The following is a 12,148-nucleotide window of genomic DNA, read 5'->3' on the forward strand; positions in this document are numbered from 1 at the left end:
AACTCTTAATGATTAATTTGGTGATTAATTTTTAATATGTACTCAATACTTATTAAATACATATTGCAATTTAGTTCTTTATTATACTTTATTTGTTAAAGAAATTTTTATTACCATTATGATTAAATGGATAATATCCTTCAATAGTTAAAAGTGACTAGTAATTTCTTTTAATTAATTATGGTAATTAATGTATTCTATATGTACTCTTATTATAATTAATTATTATCAATATTAAACTAATAAAAAAAATCTATATAACAAGAGTAATTGTAGAAAGTTTTGTTACTAGCAACAGATTTTCAGTATTGAGTATTGCTAGTTCTATATCCTACTTCTATCATTGATGAAACTAAGAAAATTATGTTCAATTATTTAGTTATTTCTTCATGCATAGGACAATGGAGATGGTTTCACGAGATTATGCTAGACTGTTGCGAATCCTTTGAAAATGTGAAAAAGTAAGGGATCACATTAGGTAATTTTGTGTATTCTGCCCAATTTAGGGGAACTAAGGTTTAACCATTTTATGCAAGTGGCACCACTATTGAAGATTTTAGAAGACATGTGATTAATCTGATTTTATCATATCATCATTATGCGCTCAATCAGGTGTATACTGTATAGATTCATTAACAACAAATATTGAATTGCCCTATAAAAATATCTATATTTAATACTAATGTCATTTAAAATTTAATTACAGTCTGGATCTGGTAATTTTTTTTCGATTAGAGGATACCACATTAAATCAGATATGACTCCGATTCTAGATGTTGCACGATTTTAAAACTTTTCCATTAGGTGACTTTTAAAAATGTTTGAAAAGATACAAATACAATTGATGACACTATAACAGACAAATAAGAGTTTAATTTTTTTTGTATATTATACTTTTACTTAATTATTAGTTACTCTGAAATATCTTTTACATTTTGTTTTTGAAAATTAAATTTACATAAAATGTATTCTTTAAAATTTTGTGTGACGGTCATAAGTAAAAAGTTTGTTGATACAACTAAATTATATTAATTATACACAGATTATTTTTTATTAGATTAATATTAATAATAATTAATTATAAAAAAACACATAAAAAATATATAAATAATAATACTTAATATATTTTTTATGTACTTTTATTATAATTAATTACTATTAATATTAAATTAATAAAAAATAATTTAAATAACAAATACTAACCTATCATATAAAATTAACATTTCCATATCCTAAACTTAAGCCGGGCAGTTACATTTTCTCAAGAAATGTTAAGAGAATAAGCTAGATAGAGATTTTGGCGCATTTACTTAGTGGCTAATTTGGTGATTGATTTTTGGTAATAACTCAATATTTATTAAATATATATTACAATTTTAAGTCTTTCTTATACTTTATTTGTTAGAGATTTTTATTACCATTGTGATTAAATGGATTATATTTTTCAATAGTTAAAAATGACTACTAATTTCTTTTAAATAGTAAAATATGTTTTATAAAATAGTAAAATATATTTTCTCAAAAAATTTCAAGAGGATAAGTTAGATGAAGGTCTTGGCGTATCTTTCATTTAGTGTCTAATTTTTTTGGTAACTCTTAGTAATTAATTTGGTGATTAATTTTTGGTATGCACTTAATGCTTATTAAATACATATTTTAATTTTAGCCCTTTATTATACTTTATTTGTTAAAGAAATTTTTATTACCACTATGATTGAATGGATTATATCTTTCAATAGTCAAAAGTGACTAGTAATTTCTTTTAATTAATTATGGTAATTAATGTATTCTTTATATATTTTTATTATAATTAATTATCATCAATATTAAATTATCGAAAAGATAATCATTTAGGTAATAAATTCTAACTTATCATATAAAACTAAAATTTTCAGATTTTAAACTTAAGAAGGACAGTTATATTTTCTCAAAGAATGTTAAGAGGATAAACAGCTTTTACTTAATAACTAATTTGGTTATTGATTTTTGGTATGTATTCAATACTTATTAAATATATATTACAATTTTAGTTCTTTATTATACTTTATTTGTTAAAGAGATTTTTATTATCACTATGATTAAATGGATTATATCTTTCAACAGTTAGAAGTGACTACTAATTTCTTTTAAATAGTAAAATATATTTTATAAATAATTTCAAAATTATTCTAGAATAAATAATATTATTTTTATAAATCTTACACTTTTATAACGTTCCATCTCATTCGATAGGCATTTTTGGAATTGTAGAATGTCCTAGGTACCTGTTATATTATGAGAAATGTACCTGTAATTTTAGGAAATTATGTGGATGGTGGACTTTAATTTGGAAAAGGCTAGAAATTCGTGGTGTGGGGATTCACATCACGTGTAACGTCTTCACTCTTCATCCTTAAGCCAATCTTACTTTATGCCATGATAAGATTAACTGATTAATAACGGTAATATCACTATGGAACTTGAAATCCCTATAAGTACATTTTTTCTTTTCAAAAAAAATAATAATATAAGCCTACGCAAGTTTCCTCTGTTTGAATCATCCAACCATAACACGTTCCTTGGTTACATAACCATATTTAAATGCATGCTTTCATAAAGCTATATTATTGTGAACCTGCAGACATTTCAACCTATGACACTCATCATATAATAATATTGGACTAGTGAGTAGCAAAATTTTGAAATTTATAAAATTTTATGATAATAATAATAAAGTTCTTTAAAACTGTTTATGAAGTTACTAATTTTTGCACAATAACTTCTGAGATTTTTACAAAACTCAGATCAATTTTAGAAAAGCTTATGAGGTATACTAAAAGAATTAAAAGAATGTTTTAAAACAACTTCTAAATTAAATTAAGTGTTTGATAAAACTTGGAAATAAAGAGAGCTAGAACGAGTTCAGAAAACAAACTCAGAGATATATACTGGTTTAGTTAAAATATCTATGTTTAATCCTCAAAAAATATGAAGAGTTTTATTATTTGAATGAGTGTGCAAGTAAATATTTTTTTTAAAAGCTTTTTCAAGATTAGATCAAATATCAACTTAAAAACTTTAGATATTTTTTCGATAAATTTTTTGAAAATTAAGGTTAATTCAAATTAAATTAAACACTAATTAAGAACTTCAAATATTTTTTCACAAGCCTTTTTAGACCTAAAAATAACTCAGATAGGATCAAACACCATTCTAAAATCTTTAGATATTAATTATTTTCTAAAATCTTCTCAGAACTAAAAATTATTAAGAATGAATTTACAGCAAGCTTTGTAAGAATGAGTTCAAATATCCTTTACAGCTTCTGAAATTTTATTTAAAGATATTTTTTAACGTGTATGAACTATCTCAAATGTAAATTTAGAATAAGATACGAACTTAAAATGCTTAGATTAGAAACTTTTGAATCTCTTTTGAGATGAGTAAAGTTAAAAAAGAGGAGAAGAGATAAGAACTTTGAAAAATATGATCACTTTTATTTTTGCAGCGCTTCGTTCATGTTATCTTCTTTGAAGAATATGGATGTATTAACGATACATTGGAAACACTCTTCTTTCACTATTATCTTGCTCCTTATTTTGGGTACGAAGGACGTTTGCCTTTTGAGTTGAAATTGCTTTTTGTTCTTGCTGAGTTTGGCCGGTGTATAGCTCGTCCATCGATGAATGTCTTCAAGCTTCTCGTCGGGATGAGTTATACATCGGCAAAGAGAGAACAAGGGGGTGGGTACCTGCAAAAGACACTCCGACGCTCAAGTCAGTAAGTGTTTAAGAGGTATATAATAATTCTATATAATGATTCTTTTTATAGGCATAAAATTGATGAATAGAATTGATGTTATGACCGTTTGGTCATTAAGATAGAAATGATGGTCATTAAGTCGGTAATAAAGTTGTCAGTTACAAGAAAAAGAATGAATGATAGTTAACGCCGAGTTATAACTCATAATGCATAATAAAGACTGAGTTATAAGGTGACGGATCACTTTTGTTGGTCGATAAGTACAAAATACTCAAAGTGGGGATGAATTGAGTAAATAAAATCAATGATAAATTTTCGAATAACGAAACACATAGTAAACAAATGCGTCGATGATTTCATAGTAGTACTTTTTCCAAGGGTTTACAAGAGAACTTCAAGCACTTATGATGAGCTATACTTTTCATACCACCTTAAAATATAAATACAATATAAAGAGATAAGGAAAGAGAGATATTACTCAATAATGGATTTTATTTATGTTCATTCTTTTTGTGTCCTACATTCGGTCCTTTTCACAAATGTGCCAGAAATTTATTCACTAGTCACCAAGCTTTAATGGGTTCTTGATAAATTACTACAACAACAAGCACTTTTTATACATCTCGCATGATCTATTACCGCTTATTAAGTCAACTCGATTTAGGGATGTTAGCTCTAAGAACTTGAAGCAATTTCAAATTCAAGTACTTTTCTCAACATCCTCTTTGACTATAGTATATATACAAAAGTCTAAATTTAGATCATCTAAATTTTGAATTTCACTTTAGAGGATAAAATATGATCTCTCACTATTTATTTTATAAATAAGACAAAAAGAACATGAGAGAGAAACTATTCAAAAGTGAGAAATTATACTTCATTCTCTAAAATAAAAATAAAAAATTTAGAAGATCTAAATTCTAAAAGTCTTACTACTTAAAGAATCACACTCTAAGTAATACAACATGAAGAGCTACAAAATTCTTCTCTTAACAATCTCAATGAAACAAAATTTGAGCAACCTCTTCAAAGAGTGAATGAATACAAATAAAGTTCCATGAACCAAAAAAATTGAATATCGCTTTCAAGTTTTGTATGAAAATCACTTTGAATTGAATAGAATTTGATATGAATGCTTAAAAACGCTTAAAGTGAGACTATGATATTCTTGGCTATAAAATGTGATTCCGATGCCTCAATTAATAGGCAACCCATTTATCTAAATTGTTCGCTCCAATATATCTCAAATTAAGTTTTGATAATTAATAAAATTAATAATTTAACAATTTTATTAATGTGCTACTTAACATTTGCTCAAGTGTGTCTATAAACAAATTACGTACTAAGAAAAATGGAACATTTATGAAAACAACTTTAGAAGCTAAGCTGAGTAATCTTGCTACCTCAGAAGAAGTCAAGCTAACTCAGAAGAAACATACATAATATACTTCAGAAGAACGTAGTCTTATTACTTAATACAAAATTGATGAAGGCACAAAACTATTTATCTCAGAAAGCTATCTAATGAAACGGTTCAACAAGCTAAACAGCTGTGAAGAAGTTTCCTATCTCATTTGCAATAAAATACATTGCGATATTTCAAAAAATAGAAAAAAAAAAAACACGCTAAACACAAGCAAGGTACATCGTCGCGACGCGCCTTGCCCTCGCCCTCATGTTCAGTGGCGGATCCACGGGGGACCTAAGGTGGCCATGGTCCCCCCCCCAAATTTTTTTAAAAAAAATAGTAAATAGTAATAATTAATAATATTAAATTTTTTTATATATAATATTAAAAAAAATATAAGTTACAAAATTTTATAAATTAAAATAACTAAAAACTGCACTATGTATTGGATATTTGAATTATTGTTGTTCTGGTTAACAAATAGCTCATTCTAATAATTAATAAAAATGGTTCTATTATACTAGCCCAAGCCCATACTATTAATTAAAGTAACCCTAATACATTTTTCAAATATTTATTTCAAACTATCATAGGCATAGCGTCACTTTTCTCTCTCTTTTAGTGATTCCCAAACTTTTGGTCTTCTACTCTTCTCATTTTAATTTTCTTTCCATACCAAAACAAGACATATGAAGAAAAACCATTGAAGAGAAGTGAACAACAAAATATTAACCATTGAATGCACAACAAAGATTCAAAGAGGTATATTTCAATTTTTTTTAAGTGAATGACAATGTCAAGTATTATTTACATTATTTATTTAAAATAATTAATTTATTTTTTTTATAATGGACAGTGTTCAAAGATTGAAGTGAGGACAAAACTCAATAGAATTATTTTTTTGTGAGACTTGGAACAAAAAATAATCAGGTAAATCAATAACTTTATTTTTGGTTATTATATATTTGTGTTTCTAAAATTATTTGTTATTGCTCAATAGGTTTAATATTTTTTTTTAAGAAAATAATATATATGCAATTATTTTTGTTTTTTTTTTGTTAGATAGTTCAAGTTAAGTTAAAAATGTCAAAGATGAAAACAATTTACTCATTTTTCAAGAGAAAAGAGAGAATATATGATGAACAAAATTCAGCTTCAGATTCTTTGAGTAATGTTCAAAATATTATTGAACAACCTGTGACACAACTTGTTGAGCAAGATATTCAACCCCCTGCTTCCAAAATAGCAAGGACTGAAATAGATCAAGTTAATATTGATACATTGATGCGTGATCCCGGAAAGCGTCCGCAAATTTGGAATTATCCTATCAATCAACAAGATGAAATTCGTAGAGCATACATAAAGTTTGGACCATAAAGTTTTAGTATGTAGTTGAACATTGACTTTTATATAATATAATTACTTTTTTGATATATATGCTACAAATCATATTTTGTTAATTTTTTGTTATATTTTATATTTAATTGGCCCCCCTCTTATAAAATTTCTGGTTCCGCCACTGCTCATGTTCATCGTCTCCTCTGGAAAGTGGTGGTGGTGGTCGTGTTCCTCGCATCTTCCAGCAGTCCAGCGACGCTTCTACTTCCACCAACAACGTCCACATCGCTACCGCCTTAGATGAAGTTGAAGGTTCTGATCAAATCTTTGAAATTTTTATAGAGGATAAATGTCCTTAGATTTGTAAAGAGAAAAAGCTATGTCTCTTTCTATGGCAATCAGACCGTAACCTTTAAAATTAGCCACTAAGAAAAAGTGTAACCTTCCAAAAATGCTAGATATAAATCAAAATAAAAATAAAAAAATTTTATTTTTGTTTTCTTCTTTCTTCTAATTTTGTTATAATTTTTTTCTTAAATATATGTATAATCGTTCACTTTACAGATCCAGATATAAATACAAATTAATAAATTACTAACTTGTATTTGACTGTTCTTAGTAATTAGATTTATGAATTTTTAGTTCTTGTAATTGAAGATAAATTTGGAGATTTTTAATTTTTGTAATTAGATCTGAATTTTGTTAATGAAAGAAAAAGAATTTTAGTTCTGAATTTTGTTAATGGTTATAAATTTTGTTAATAGAAAAAGAAGAATAATAGGAAGAACAAGCCCTAATTTCTGAACATAAATTGTTGTTATTTTTATTGATTCTTTGGTTTTGGTAAAAAATTAAAGGAAGAAAACAAGTATTTGTTGTTCTTGTTAATATTTAATCTTTTTTTGTTAATGTTTGTTCTGACAATAATGATGATGATTTTCCTATTTTTTATTAATGATGATGGTTTTTGTGATGAATTGTTATTTTGATTTTAATTTACTCGAAATTGTTGTTGAAAGTTAAATTTTCTTTTTGGATTTATGAAAGATAGTGATGGAGTGGTATTGAGTGGAAGGTGGTGATGGTGAAAAAAGAAAAGAAATATTTTTGTTATTTAAAAAATTAATCTATCCAAAAAGATAATTTTAAAATTACGTTGAAGAGATGATTTTATAAAAAAGAATAAAAAAAATTTTTGGCCTAAACTGTAAAAGTTAAAATCATACTTAACCCTATTATTTACTGTAAATTGCATAATGGCTATGAAATTATGTAAGGAATCAATTTAGTTATAAAACTTAATCAATAAACATGAGCACAAATAGAAAAATATTCCAATTTTTTTAAGAACAAACTACATAATCATTTAATATTATTTTGTTCGTAGAGTAATGGGAAAAAAATGTGATATGCCAAAATCCTCGCCAAAAGTGATCTTGCACATGTCGAAAAAGTAATCAATGCAGATAAAGTTAGTAAATGACTTGATGTAGATTTTTTTTTAGGAAAAAACACTTATATAAACTAAACTAATGTTAATATTACATGAATTATCTAAATCAAATGATGTTATATAGATATCTCCAATCATACTTTTATATAGATCGGATTAAACTAATTCAAATTACACAATATAGTAGTAAATCGAAACACATAGATTCAAATTATTTGGAAACATTATTTTAAGTATAAATCAAATTGGTTAAATTCGAATGATATATTATAGTACTAAATCCAATAAATGTGATTTGAATTAGTATGGAACAATATAAATCGAATAAGCCTGATCTGATTTACTACTTGTAATAGATTATTGACATATATTATTTACTTATTATGTATTAATTTTAAAACATAAATGTTAATAAAAAATATCTCCATTTGAATTCAAATAAAATATCGAAAAAATCAAAACGAATAATAATAGAAATTCAACTTTTGTATTTTAGTTCAAATTTCAGAATACATTTTTATAAACTTATGAATTTAAAACGGAACATTAAACGATTTCTAAATATTCATTAAAGATTATCCTTTGACTCATTAACATCTAAAAAATCATTACCGGGATTTTTGATATTGAAAAAGTTAATATAAAGTATAATCTTAGAAGGTGGTATAGGAGTTAAAACTTGCATTTTTTTTCAGAGTTAGAAGTAACAGATAGTTATACATTATAAAATGACCAACTATATTTATACAATAATATCGTAGACTTCCTACTCGCCCCAGTGCCCACATAGACCGGTAAGACGGAACCGTCAGGTTTGATGTAGTTGTCACCCAACTCTACGACCCCATGACGATGGTCCTTGAGGTCACTTTCTTTGAAACCCAAAGCATCAAACACGTTTCGAAACATGATGTTTGAGTCGGTCCCTATGTCAACCAAGATTCGCTTGATTAGACCGGTCCCGATTCTCGCCGTAACCATTGGCGGATCCTTCGGGAGGTCGTCACACCAGGGGTCTCCAGGGCTGAATAATATTTTGGAAAGCTCCCTGGGAGGCCGCTTGTTGCCACGCCCGATGACATGACAAGCACCTTGGCATCTTTCTTTGCTGTTGATCTTGACTTTGGTGGGCGTTTCTACCGATCACCATAGTCACTACCACCGTTAGAGTTGTGTCTAGATTCTCGGGAGGGTCTTGCCTTGTCTTGATAGTTCAACTCCGGTCCTCTTCAAAATGCTCTCTCTCCTTCTCGGTTCTCGTATGAACCGTGAGAATTTATTTAGCTTTTCTTCTCGGATAGTCTGCTCCAACGCGTCCTTCAGGTCAAAACAATCATGTGTCCTATGCCCAAAATCTTTGTGATAATCGTAGTAAAGGCACTTATTCCCCCAGTATGATCTTTCAATTGTCTTGGTTTGGCCAAGATGCCTTTGTCTTTGATCTGTTGGAAGACTTCCACTATAGGAGCGGTCAAGGGAGTGTAGTTCGTGAATTTTTCCTACCCGAGGAAAGGGCTTGAACGATCTCCCGGATGTCACTTTTCTTGTTGCTTTCCTTGGCTTCTCGACGTTGCCAGCCTGATGTGTCGGTGCGGTGGCTTGCTGCCGTTTGTTGGCAGCAACAACCTGGCTGACCTCCTCATCGTTTATATACTCTTTTACCACACCTTGTATTTCTTGCATCGTCCAGATAGGTTTGGGGGTTAGATGCTTCTTGAAGCCCTCGTTCACTAGGCTATTAGTGAGGCACAAACTGGCCACAGAGTCTGTGAGGCCGTCAATTTCCAGGCATTCATATTAAATCGGTCCAAGTACTTTCTCGTGGGCTCACCGACCTGTTGGGTCACCCCCAGCAGGTTGATTGGGTGCTTCACTTTGGCTATTCAGGTGGTGAACAGTGCAAAAAATTTCTGAGAGATATCTGCAAAGGACGTGATGGACCCTTGTGGAAGGGAGTTGAACCAACGGATCTCCGGTCTCGTTAGGGTCACGAGAAACGGGCAGCATCTGACGGCGTCTCTCACACCTTCCAAGTTCATTTGGGCATCGAAAGCCGTCAAATGTTCTTGTGGATATTTGGTTTTGTCGTACTTCATGTTCGTTGGCTTATCAAAGTTCTTCGGTAGCCAAATCTTGAGGATGGAGGAGTGGAAAAGAGTAGCTCCCACTACAACAGGGTCTGGGGGTTTCCTTTTTCGCTCTCCTTTTCTTTTGCCTCGGGTTCCTAATCTGCCTTGGGAGTGGGTGAGGGTGTGATCGTCAGTCTGGTTGTGCCCGTCATCCCTCTCCCTGCTCTGTTACCGCTCTTCCGATCTCCTTAACAGAGACTGGGTGCGGGAGTATCTCGGATTGGCCTCCGAGCTCAAGCGAGAGTCCCAGCTGTACTCGAGGTGGTAGCGGTTTCTCGCCGCCAGTTCTCTCGCGAGGTTCTGGACTCTATGTCTGAGTTCCTGCATGATTCGAGAGTTATCGCTACTAGTACCGCCGAATGGGCATTTTTTTGGGGATTGAGCGTGGAGTTGCCTTAGCGAGAAGGGGTTTCTCGACATCCTCGAGAATTTCTCAAGCCCACTTTACTCATGAGGAGACCCCCTGGATTCCCGGTGGCACCTCCTTCCTCTCGTACTTCCTCGGGACGAGGAATAAGTTCCATTTTTCGCTCACGTTAGGTCCCCACAGATGGAGCCATTGTTTTCGATTGTTCGTTGACTCGGTTGCTGAGTGAGACGGTTGGTTGTGAGAAACATGACCTGGATGCGAGTGCCACGAGGAGGAGGGGCATCCACGATTGTCGGCAAGTCAAGGGGTGGGACCACCTTCAAGGACACTCTGATACTAAAGTAAACGTCCGTACGAAGAGGCAGTCAAATTAGGGTAAGATGTGACGTAGCTGGGGCAAGGGCTAGGTCCTTCCCCATTATCCTTGCTTATCGAGTAGGCCCTTCTGTTCAGGCCCATCTATTTAGAAGCTTTTGCCAGCTGACTAGACGTTAGTGAATGGTATCGTGTCATGCAAAGGGCATAATGGTTTAAACGGGTCGGCAACCCATCGGGTCGTAGGTCCGTCAAGAGCGCCCCTACTCTTGTTGGGTTGGGCCGAAACTGAATTCAATAAAGCAAGTACTAAAAGCATTATTCCAATATATATTTAACTGTTAGTAGGAAATTTTATTATCTTTAAATTCAAGTCTTCTTTTCTTAGAATGATGATTAAATTGATATTTTTAGATTTTGCTCTTAAATAAGAATAATATTATTGATCAAATTGCACCTAATTTATTTTATATATATATATATTTTCTATTTTTGATATTTGTTATTTATTATATAATTTTGTTGAAGTGTCATCAATATGTTATTCCAATTTTAATGTCATGCTAAAAATTCCAATTTTAATTAGTTGTAATATCATTAATATATTATTCTAATTTTAATGCTAGATTAATTTTAATCACAAAATTGTAGACCTTACTTTAATGCTATATATTAATACAGTTATGGTATATATACAAATCTTTTTGATAATTAAGTCCAATAAAATTGGTTTAAATTCAACAAAAATCAACTTCAGATTAGAGAGCGTGTAAACACGCGGTCCCGCAACTATTCAATAGCGCAAACGTTAATATGGAAAATGCTTCTCCTCCCTCGATCAAAACTGAAATTATCAAACTCAAAATCTCTCAAAATCTTCGCGAAAACTCAAGAAAATCTCAAAGCTACGTTCCAAATCTTCACCAAAAAACACAGAAACAGAAGACAAAAGATTATTGAAAGTACTATTCACTAATCGTCCAATTTTTTTACTTTCCTCTTTCGCATTTTCGATCGTGAAACACTAGATAATCATATTTCTATTTATTTAGTAGATTCATTTTGTGTTCTTGCGTTAAAGTACATATTACTGTTCTCATTATACTGTTTATTTGGTGATAATATTGTTAGGTCGGTATAAAAATATTACGTAGTGTTTCTCCTATAGTTTAACATATATCTGCATGTGTTTGAGCAATTTGAATGTGTTATTGTACATGTTTGAGTATTTGCATGTTTTGAATTGAGTTTGTGTGTAGTAATCAGTAACTACTTTCGGTGTATTTTATGTGAATTGAGGTGTACTTAGTGTTGTTGTCCTCTTTTGGTTGTAACTAGGCAACAGAATATTGTTGTAGTACTTCTGATATTATTTTGTGCATGTCTGAGTGATT

General features: G+C 30.5%; 1 long non-coding RNA gene across 1 annotated transcript; it reads left to right on the forward strand.

Moving 5' to 3' along the window:
• Positions 1-5,714: 5,714 nt before the first annotated feature.
• Positions 5,715-6,619, forward strand: LOC140182522 (uncharacterized). Its single transcript, XR_011878262.1, has 2 exons — positions 5,715-5,911; positions 6,006-6,619. It is a non-coding gene; the product is annotated as an uncharacterized lncRNA (long non-coding RNA).
• Positions 6,620-12,148: the final 5,529 nt, after the last annotated feature.

Source organism: Arachis hypogaea, chromosome 3, assembly GCF_003086295.3.
Source record: "Arachis hypogaea cultivar Tifrunner chromosome 3, arahy.Tifrunner.gnm2.J5K5, whole genome shotgun sequence".
NCBI lineage: Eukaryota > Viridiplantae > Streptophyta > Magnoliopsida > Fabales > Fabaceae > Arachis > Arachis hypogaea.